At 34.5% G+C, this 9,806-nt stretch overlaps 1 long non-coding RNA gene across 1 annotated transcript; it reads right to left on the bottom strand.

Moving 5' to 3' along the window:
* Positions 1–999: 999 nt before the first annotated feature.
* Positions 1,000–1,378, bottom strand: LOC131247270 (uncharacterized). Its single transcript, XR_009171590.1, has 2 exons — positions 1,233–1,378; positions 1,000–1,135 (listed from the first exon to the last, which is right to left on the bottom strand). It is a non-coding gene; the product is annotated as an uncharacterized LOC131247270 (long non-coding RNA).
* Positions 1,379–9,806: the final 8,428 nt, after the last annotated feature.

Genomic DNA, 9,806 nt, shown 5'->3' with positions numbered 1-9,806 from the left:
CCATCACCCAACCATGCCCATAGGACAATGGTGAACAATGAGATTTCTTAATTTCACAATCTTAATACATGAAAAGAACATACTTAAAGCTATCACAGATCTATTGTAATTTAAACCATTAAAAACTGAAAGTATTTCTTAAATATCAAACTAGAATCAAAGATAGTTCAACTTAAACATGAATGAAAGCAATAGAAAACATCCCATCATGCTACAAGCTTAACCTCTTAGCCCTAGCTAAGAGGTTTAGCCAACCATAAACATGATTGAACTAGAATCTCTTAATAAAAGTATAAAAACAAATAAGGAAATGGCAAAAAACTCTTGGCGACAACTTCTCCACACTTTTGCTGCACTCCTCAAACCCTAGATGATGATTAGGAGTGCCTTAGGGACCCCTATTTATAGTTTTAGGTCTTACACTTTCGCATGGAGTGAAAATTTTTGAAAACCGTTTCAAATTTACGCAGTCCGCGTAAAAATTACGTAACACCCGATTGGTCGTGAGATGTCCTCGACTGGTCGTGGGCCATCCTCGACTGGTCGTGAGACACCCTCGACTACACTACTAGAAAAAGGGGCAAAGGCTATGGATAAAATTCGTAGCCTTAGACCTATGGCTACGGTTCTGGTCCGTAGCACGACCGTAGTCATAGGTGCCGTAACAATAGGTTTGGAACCTATAGCTACGAATTTAATCCGTAGCTATTGGTTATAATAACTACGGATATAATCTGTAGCAATTATATCTGTAGCGATAAATATAAACAACTACGGATAATATTTGTAGCTAAAAGTCCGTAGCAATATGCCAAATTTAATAATGGCTATAGCTGTCGGATTACCGGCTATGGTCAATATCCGTAGCTATTTCGTACATTAAAAAAATATATATAATCATTTGTTCATTCAATTACCACCTGCATAATCATTCATTCATTCTATTACAATCAATTACAATCATTCAATCATTCAATTACAACTAATTACAATCCTTCATTCAATCAATTACAATTACAATCAATTACAATCCTTCATTCAATCAATTACAATTACAATCCTTCATTCAATCAATTACAATAATGCTGAAAATACAAATCTTTGACTTCATTAGAGAAATTTGCTCGACTTCACCCTGAAATTTCAATGATAAAGAATTGAAAGAGAAGATATATTTTGACGGTATGATATTTTTTTCACAAGTAAATAGGCCTTTTTCAGCCATCACCCACCTGAAGAATCAAAAACCAATTGTTGTCCAAGTCTACTCCTTTTCCTTTCAATTTCTTAGTGACCTTTGTAAAATTACTTCCACGGTCATTTATGTAGTACTTTGAAGAGTTGTCTCAAAATGCAACTCTAGTAATGAGAAAGTCACTTCCTGTAACAGTTTCGTATATTTCATCATCCTATAAATAGTCATGGCATTCATAAATCAGAATGACCATTGGGGGAAAGAAAAACAAAGTGAAAGAAGTGCATCATGTATAACCATTTTCTTTTTTTTTAATGAATTAATAAAAACTCAAAGAGGAATGAAATTGACACAAAAGGAATGGTCTCATCATATGGTTTGTAGGGCCAAAATAAACGTCTGGACGATTTCCGCAAGGAGGACCATCGCTAAGCCACAAGTAACCACTTCCTAAGGAATGATCTCACCATATGGTTTATGTTATAAGTTTATGTTAATGTTGTAGGTTATAGGTTTAGGTTTAGGTTTAGGTTTAGGGATTTGAGAATACATTTATGTTTTAGGTTTAGGTTTAGGTTTAGGTTTTACGTTCAGGTTAAGGTTATAGGTTTAGGTTTAGGTTTAGGTTTAGGTTTATGTTATAAGTATAGGTTATAAGTTTAGGGAATTGAGTTTAGGTTATAGGTTATAGGTTTAGTTTATAGGTTATAGGTTATAGGTTAAGGTTTAGGTTATAGGTTTAGGTTTAGGTTTAGGTTATAGGTTTAGGTTTAGGTTATAGTTTTGGGATTTGAGAATAGGTTTAGGTTGTAAGTATAGGTTTAGGTTAATGTTGTAGGTTATAGGTTTAGGTTATAAGTTTATGTTAATGTTGTAGGTTATATGTTTAGGTTTAGGGATTTGAGAATACATTTAGGTTTTAGGTTTAGGTTTTGAGTTAGGTTATAGCTTATAAGTTTAGGTTATAGGTTTTGGTTTAGGTTAAGGCTATAGGTTTAGGTTTAGGTTAAGGTAATAGGTTTAGGTTATAGCTTTTGGGAATTGAGAATAGGTTAAGGTTTAGGTTTAGGAAATCGGGTTCGGGTTCGGGATTGGGTTTAAGTTTGGGTTTTCAAGTTTAGGTTTAGGTTTAGGTTAGGGAGTTGAGATTAGGATTAGGTGTAGGTTTAGGTTTAGGGATTTGAGAATACATTTAGGTTTTAGGTTTAAGTTTAGGTTTTAGGTTTAGGTTAAGGTTTGGTTATAGGTTATAAGTTTAGGTTATAGGTTATAGGTTATAGGTTATAGGTTATAGGTTATAGGTTTTGGTTTAGGTTAAGGTTATAGGTTTAGGTTTAGGTTATAGGTTTAGGTTTAGGTTATAGGTTTAGGGAATTGAGAATAGGTTAAGGTTTAGGTTTAGGAAATTAGGTTCAGGTTCAGGATCAGGTTTAGGTTCGGGTTTACAAGTTTAGGTTTAAGTTTAGGTTAGGGAGTTGAGATTAGGATTAGGTGTAGGTTTAGGTTCAGGAATTTGAGAATACATTTAGGTTATAAGTTTCGGTTTAGGTTTAGGTTATAGGTTATAAGTTTAGGTTATAGGTTATAGGTTATAGATTAAGGTTTAGGTTATAGGTTTTGGTTTAGGTTAAGGTTATAGGTTTAGGTTATAGGTTTAGGTTTAGGTTTAGGTTTAGGTTAGGTTTAGGTTTAGGTTTTAACTTTAGGGAATTGAGAATAGTTTAAGGTTTAGGTTTGGGTTTTCAAGTTTAGGTTTAGGTTTAGGTTAAGGTTTAGGTTTAGGTTTAGGTTATAGGTTTAGGTTTAGGTTATAGTTTTGGGATTTGAGAATAGGTTTAGGTTGTAAGTATAGGTTTAGGTTAATGTTGTAGGTTATAGGTTTAGGTTATAACTTTATGTTAATGTTGTAGGTTATATGTTTAGGTTTAGGGATTTAAGAATACATTTAGGTTTTAGGTTTAGGTTTTGAGTTAGGTTATAGCTTATAAGTTTAGGTTATAGGTTTTGGTTTAGGTTAAGGCTATAGGTTTAGGTTTAGGTTAAGGTAATAGGTTTAGGTTATAGCTTTTGGGAATTGAGAATAGGTTAAGGTTTAGGTTTAGGAAATCGGGTTCGGGTTCGGGATTGGGTTTAAGTTTGGGTTTTCAAGTTTAGGTTTAGGTTTAGGTTAGGGAGTTGAGATTAGGATTAGGTGTAGGTTTAGGTTTAGGGATTTGAGAATACATTTAGGTTTTAGGTTTAAGTTTAGGTTTTAGGTTTAGGTTAAGGTTTGGTTATAGGTTATAAGTTTAGGTTTTAGGTTTTAGGTTATAGGTTATAGGTTATAGGTTATAGGTTTTGGTTTAGGTTAAGGTTATAGGTTTAGGTTTAGGTTATAGGTTTAGGTTTAGGTTATAGGTTTAGGGAATTGAGAATAGGTTAAGGTTTAGGTTTAGGAAATCAGGTTCAGGTTCAGGATCAGGTTTAGGTTCGGGTTTTCAAGTTTAGGTTTAGGTTTAGGTTAGGGAGTTGAGATTAGGATTAGGTGTAGGTTTAGGTTCAGGAATTTGAGAATACATTTAGGTTATAAGTTTAGGTTTAGGTTTAGGTTATAGGTTATAAGTTTAGGTTATAGGTTATAGGTTATAGATTAAGGTTTAGGTTATAGGTTTTGGTTTAGGTTAAGGTTATAGGTTTAGGTTATAGGTTTAGGTTTAGGTTTAGGTTTAGGTTTATGTTAGGTTTAGGTTTAGGTTATAACTTTAGGGAATTGAGAATAGTTTAAGGTTTAGGTTTGGGTTTTCAAGTTTAGGTTTAGGTTTAGGTTAGAGAGTTGAGATTAGGATTAGGTGTAGGTTTAGGTTTACGGATTTTAGAAAACATTGAGGTTTTAGGTTTTGGTTTAGGTTTTAAGTTTAGGTTTAGGTTTAGGTTATAGGTTATAAGTTTAGGTTATAGGTTATATGGTATAGGTTTTGGTTTAGGTTAAGGTTATAGGTTTAGGTTTAGGTTAAGGTTTAGGTTAAGGTTATAGGTTTAGGTTATAGGTTTTATGTTATAGGTTATAGCTTTTGGGAATTGAGAATAGGTTAAGGTTTAGGTTTAGGAAATCGGGTTCGGGTTCAGGATCGGGTTTAGGTTTGGGTTTTCAAGTTTAGGTTTAGGTTTAGGTTAGGGAGTTGAGATTAGGATTAGGTGTAGGTTTAGGTTTAGGGATTTGAGAATACATTTAGGTTTTAGGTTTAGGTTATAGGTTTAAGTTTAGGTTTTAGGTTTAGGTTAAGGTTTGGTTATAGGTTATAAGTTTAGGTTTTAGGTTTTAGGTTATAGGTTATAGGTTATAGGTTATAGGTTAAGGTTTAGGTTATAGGTTTTGGTTTAGGTTAAGGTTATAGGTTTAGGTTTAGGTTATAGGTTTAGGGAATTGAGAATAGGTTAAGGTTTAGGTTTAGGAAATTAGGTTCAGGTTCAGGATCAGGTTTAGGTTCGGGTTTACAAGTTTAGGTTTAAGTTTAGGTTAGGGAGTTGAGATTAGGATTAGGTGTAGGTTTAGGTTCAGGAATTTGAGAAAACATTTAGGTTATAAGTTTAGGTTTAGGTTTAGGTTATAGGTTATAAGTTTAGGTTATAGGTTATAGGTTATAGATTAAGGTTTAGGTTATAGGTTTTGGTTTAGGTTAAGGTTATAGGTTTAGGTTTAGGTTTAGGTTTAGGTTAGGTTTAGGTTTAGGTTTTAACTTTAGGGAATTGAGAATAGTTTAAGGTTTAGGTTTAGGAAATCGGGTTCGGGATCGGGATCGGGTTTAGGTTTGGGTTTTCAAGTTTAGGTTTAGGTTTAGGTTAGAGAGTTGAGATTAGGATTAGGTGTAGGTTTAGGTTTATGGATTTTAGAAAACATTGAGGTTTTAGGTTTTGGTTTAGGTTTTAAGTTTAGGTTTAGGTTTAGGTTATAGGTTATAAGTTTAGGTTATAGGTTATATGGTATAGGTTTTGGTTTAGGTTAAGGTTATAGGTTTAGGTTTAGGTTAAGGTTTAGGTTAAGGTTATAGGTTTAGGTTATAGGTTTTATGTTATAGGTTATAGCTTTTGGGAATTGAGAATAGGTTAAGGTTTAGGTTTAGGAAATCAGGTTCGGGTTCAGGATCGGGTTTAGGTTTGGGTTGTCAAGTTTAGGTTTAGGTTTAGGTTAGGGAGTTGAGATTAGGATTAGGTGTAGGTTTAGGTTTAGGAATTTGAGAATACATTTCGGTTTTAGGTTTAGGTTTAGGTTATAAGTTTAGGTTTAGGTTTAGGTTATAGGTTATAGATTAAGTTTTAGGTTATAGGTTTTGGTTTAGGTTAAGGTTATAGGTTTAGGTTTAGGTTATTGAAATGGCCAAGCTATATGTCCTGAGGGGGGGGGGGGGGGGGGTGAATAGGACTATGCCAAATTAAAAATAAATATAGCGGAATATGAACCAAAGAATAGATAACACTATACACCAATCACAGTATAGGAATGGAAAGCAACCTAATATAGAGAAATATAAACAAAAATTGTTCTAAGGACAACCTTATACTAAAAACTAAAGTTTATGGTAGGACAACCTTATTTCTAGAACAAATAAAGAAACTGAAGCTCAACGTAATAATAAAGAGATAGCAAAAATATAATGCTGAAATGTAAATCTAAATTATTGCAACAGTCCCCACTGTGCTTGAAATGAAATGATTACAACATTCACATTCACACATACATTCCATAATTCTAAATGATAAAAGATAGGAAATATAAATCACACATCCACAATACAAAGAATTATAGTGGTTCGCCTGTGTGTTCACCAACTGTTAAACAATAGCCACATAGAATGCTACTCCACTCCTAATATCCTCACACAGGGGATATTACCGTTCACTATCAAATAGGTTTTCACAGGTTCACCCAAAACCTTCACAATTGTGTCTTTTTCAAAGGGCTTACACAATTCAAAAACCCTCACTTTTGAGTTTTCTGGCTCTCCTCAGATAACGAACAACTTTGAGATTTTTCTAGCTTAACCTCAAATAAAACCAAACAATGTAAATTACACAAATTGTAAAATACCCAATTTTCTCCTTTATTGTAGCAGTCCAGAAGAACCAAGTCAGAGTAGAGATTTGAATGTCAAAGTTCAATGTCCAATACTCACTTTATAATGGTTCTAGGTTCTAATAGATTTTAAATTAAAACAAAAGGGCTAGCTCTAATTGATTTTGATTCCAGAAAAAGAAAAATAACAATTCCTCTTTTCAGATTAGATTGGAATGCAAGAAACAAAATCAATTAACAAAGCTAAAGAAAGAGAATATTAAATATGCACACTTAGCTTAAATGGAGCACCGACTTATCTCTCAGAATACCGAATTAAATTAACTTGAAGTTCTTATTTTATTCTGAAATTCGTGCTCTATTTATAGGTGAGTAAATCATGTCTTCGACTGGTCTAAGATCCTCTACGACTGGTCGTAGAACCAACGGATATTTGAAAAATTCGGGCGCGATAAGATTGACAGTTTTACGGCTGGTCGTTGGTGGTCTACGACTGGTCATGGGTCTCCTACAACTGGTCGTAGGCTCACACGACTGGTCGAACCAAGTCGAATTTGAGCGCTATACATTGAGTCGTACCTCTACGACAGGTCGAAGATGCAGTCGACACTGTACCTACGACTGGTCGAACAGTCCCCAGGATTAGTCGAAGCCTAATAGAAAATTTTTAATTTTTGCAACAAACTTATGACTGATCCAGGAATTTCTTAGACAGGTCGAAGTAGTGCTAGGACTAGTCGAACAAAGTCTAGGACTAGTCTTAGAACAGACCAAACTCATTTATATAAAACATATGAATTATGTATCCAAAATGACCCACTCTAAAGGTCAACTTAAGGTCAGTCATACCTCAATAGTGAAGTAAGGACATTAAAACTTTAGAGATGAGTGACCTTTGAAAGTAGTGAAGCTTGAAGTCTTGATGGAGCTCAAACTTGAAAGCTTCTTGAGATCTTGAGGTAGAACTTGAAAGCATCTTTGAGATTCTTGACTTGTGAACAGAGCTTGTCAACCTAAGTTGATCTTGAGTAGAGCATTATTCTTCATACATGTAAGCTTCATAATAGTGTCTTTGGCACCACAAATTTGACAACACAAAGGGCTATAAATTATGGCATTTATAGTTATAACTTTAGGGAATTGAGAATAGGTTAAGGTTAAGGTTTAGGAAATCGGGTTCAGGTTCGAGATCGGGTTTAGGTTTGGGGTTTCAAGTTTAGGTTTAGGTTTAAGTTAGGGAGTTGAGATTAGGATTAGGTGTAAGTTTAGGTTTAGGGATTTGAGAATACATTTAGGTTTTAGCTTTAGGTTTTGGTTTTAAGTTTAGGTTATAGGTTTAGGTTTAGGTTTAGGTTATAGGTTATAAGTTTAGGTTATAGGTTATAGGTTATAGGTTATAGGTTTTGGTCTAGGTTAAGGTTATAGGTTTAGGTTTAGGTTAGTTTAGGTTTAGGTTATAGGTTTAGGTTAAGGTTATAGGTTTAGGTTATAGGTTATAGCTTTTGGGAATTGAGAATAGGTTAAGGTTTAGGTTTAGGAAATCGGGTTCGGATTTGGGATTGGGTTTAAGTTTGGGTTTTCAAGTTTAGGTTTAGGTTTAGGTTAGGGAGTTGAGATTAAGATTAGGTGTAGGTTTACATTTAGGGATTTGAGAATACATTTAGGTTATAGGTTTGGGTTATAGGTTTAGGTTTTAGGTTTAGGTTAAGGTTTGGTTATAGGTTATAGGTTGTAGGTTATAGGTTTTAGGTTATAGGTTAAGGTTTAGGTTATAGGTTTTGGTTTAAGTTAAGGTTATAGGTTTAGGTTAGGTTTAGGTTTAGGTTATAGGTTTAGGTTATAGCTTTAGGGAATTGAGAATAGGTTAAGGTTTAGGTTTAGGAAATCGGGTTCGTGTTCGGGATTGGGTTTAAGTTTGGGTTTTCAAGTTTAGGTTTAGGTTTAGGTTAGGGAGTTGAGATTAGGATTAGGTGTAGGTTTAGGTTTATGGATTTGAGATTAGGATTAGGTGTACGTTTAGGTTTAGGGATTCGAGAATACATTTAGGTTTTAGGTTTAGGTTTAGGTTTAGGTTATAGGTTTAGGTTTAGGTTTAGGTTACAGGATATAAGTTTAGGTTATAGGTTATAGGTTTTGGTTTAGGTTAAGGTTATAGGTTTAGGTTTAGGTTTAGGTTATAGGTTTAGGTTAGGTTTAGGTTTAGGTTATAACTTTATGGAATTTAGAATAGGTTAAGGTTTAGGTTTAGGAAATCGGGTTCGGGTTCGGGATTGGGTTTAAGTTTGGGTTGTCAAGTTTAGATTTAGGTTTAGGTTAGGGAGTTGAGATTAGGATTAGGTGTAGGTTTAGGTTTAGGTATTTGAGATTAGGATTAAGTGTAGGTTTAAGTTTAGGGATTTGAGAATACATTTAGGTTTTAGGTTTAGGTTTAGGTTTAGGTTTAGGTTATAGGTTATAAGTTTAGGTTATAGGTTATAGGTTTTGGTTTAGGTTAAGGTTATAGGTTTAGGTTTAGGTTTAGGTTAGGTTTAGGTTTAGGTTATAACTTTATGGAATTGAGAATAGGTTAAGGTTTAGGTTTAGGAAATCGGGTTCGGGTTCGGGATTGGGTTTAAGTTTGGGTTTTCAAGTTTAGATTTAGGTTTAGGTTAGGGAGTTGAGATTAGGATTAGGTGTAGGTTTATGTTTACGGATTTGAGAATACATTTAGGTTTAGGTTCAGGTTTTTGGTTAAAGTTATAGGTTTAGGTTAGGTTTAGGTTAAGGGTGTTGTCCCTGCAAGTACAGATATAAACACGGGCTGATCCAATTGGCCAGGCCCCTCCAATGCTGTCCATAGGAAATGGACACCTTCATCATGGTGATAACAACAGTTCCCATCTTCCAGGGACCCTGGCTCATCCGGATAGCTCCGACGCACATCCATATTTGCTCCATCAATTTTGAGCAAATACAAATATAAACACGGTCTGTCCAAATGGTCAGGCCCCTCCAATGCTGTGCATAGGAAATAGAAAGCTTCATCATGGTCATAACTGCGGTTTCCATCTTCCAAGGACCCCTGCTCATCCGGATAGCTCCGACGCACATCCGGGTATGCTCCATCAACTTCGAGCAAATACAGATATAAACATGGCCTGTCCAAATGGCCAGGCCACTCTAATGCTTTCCTTTTCATGATTCAAAGAAGGGAACTCGAGGGTTTTCTTTACCTTCCATTGTATGCTTCCAAGGTGCAGATAGCCCCTGAAACATACATACATCCTGGGAATCGCTTCTCAAAATCGCAGACTGTTTTATTTTAAAACTCGTTAATCTCAACTGAAAACCTGTCACATAATGAATAACTGTAACCACAATGATAACCATTGTGAATGTACTATAATGAACAAATTATTATTATTATAGATAACTGTAATTACAACATAGATATCATGCACACTATATCTCATAATATATTGTTTGATGAACTACACATGTGCATTCTTGACAAGAGACGTACCATCCTTGTCTAGTTTGAGGGAATGTTTATAGGTTTAGGATTAGGTGTAGGTTTAGGTT

Source organism: Magnolia sinica, chromosome 5 (assembly GCF_029962835.1).
Source record: "Magnolia sinica isolate HGM2019 chromosome 5, MsV1, whole genome shotgun sequence".
NCBI lineage: Eukaryota > Viridiplantae > Streptophyta > Magnoliopsida > Magnoliales > Magnoliaceae > Magnolia > Magnolia sinica.
This window is presented reverse-complemented; position numbering and strand designations above follow the sequence as displayed.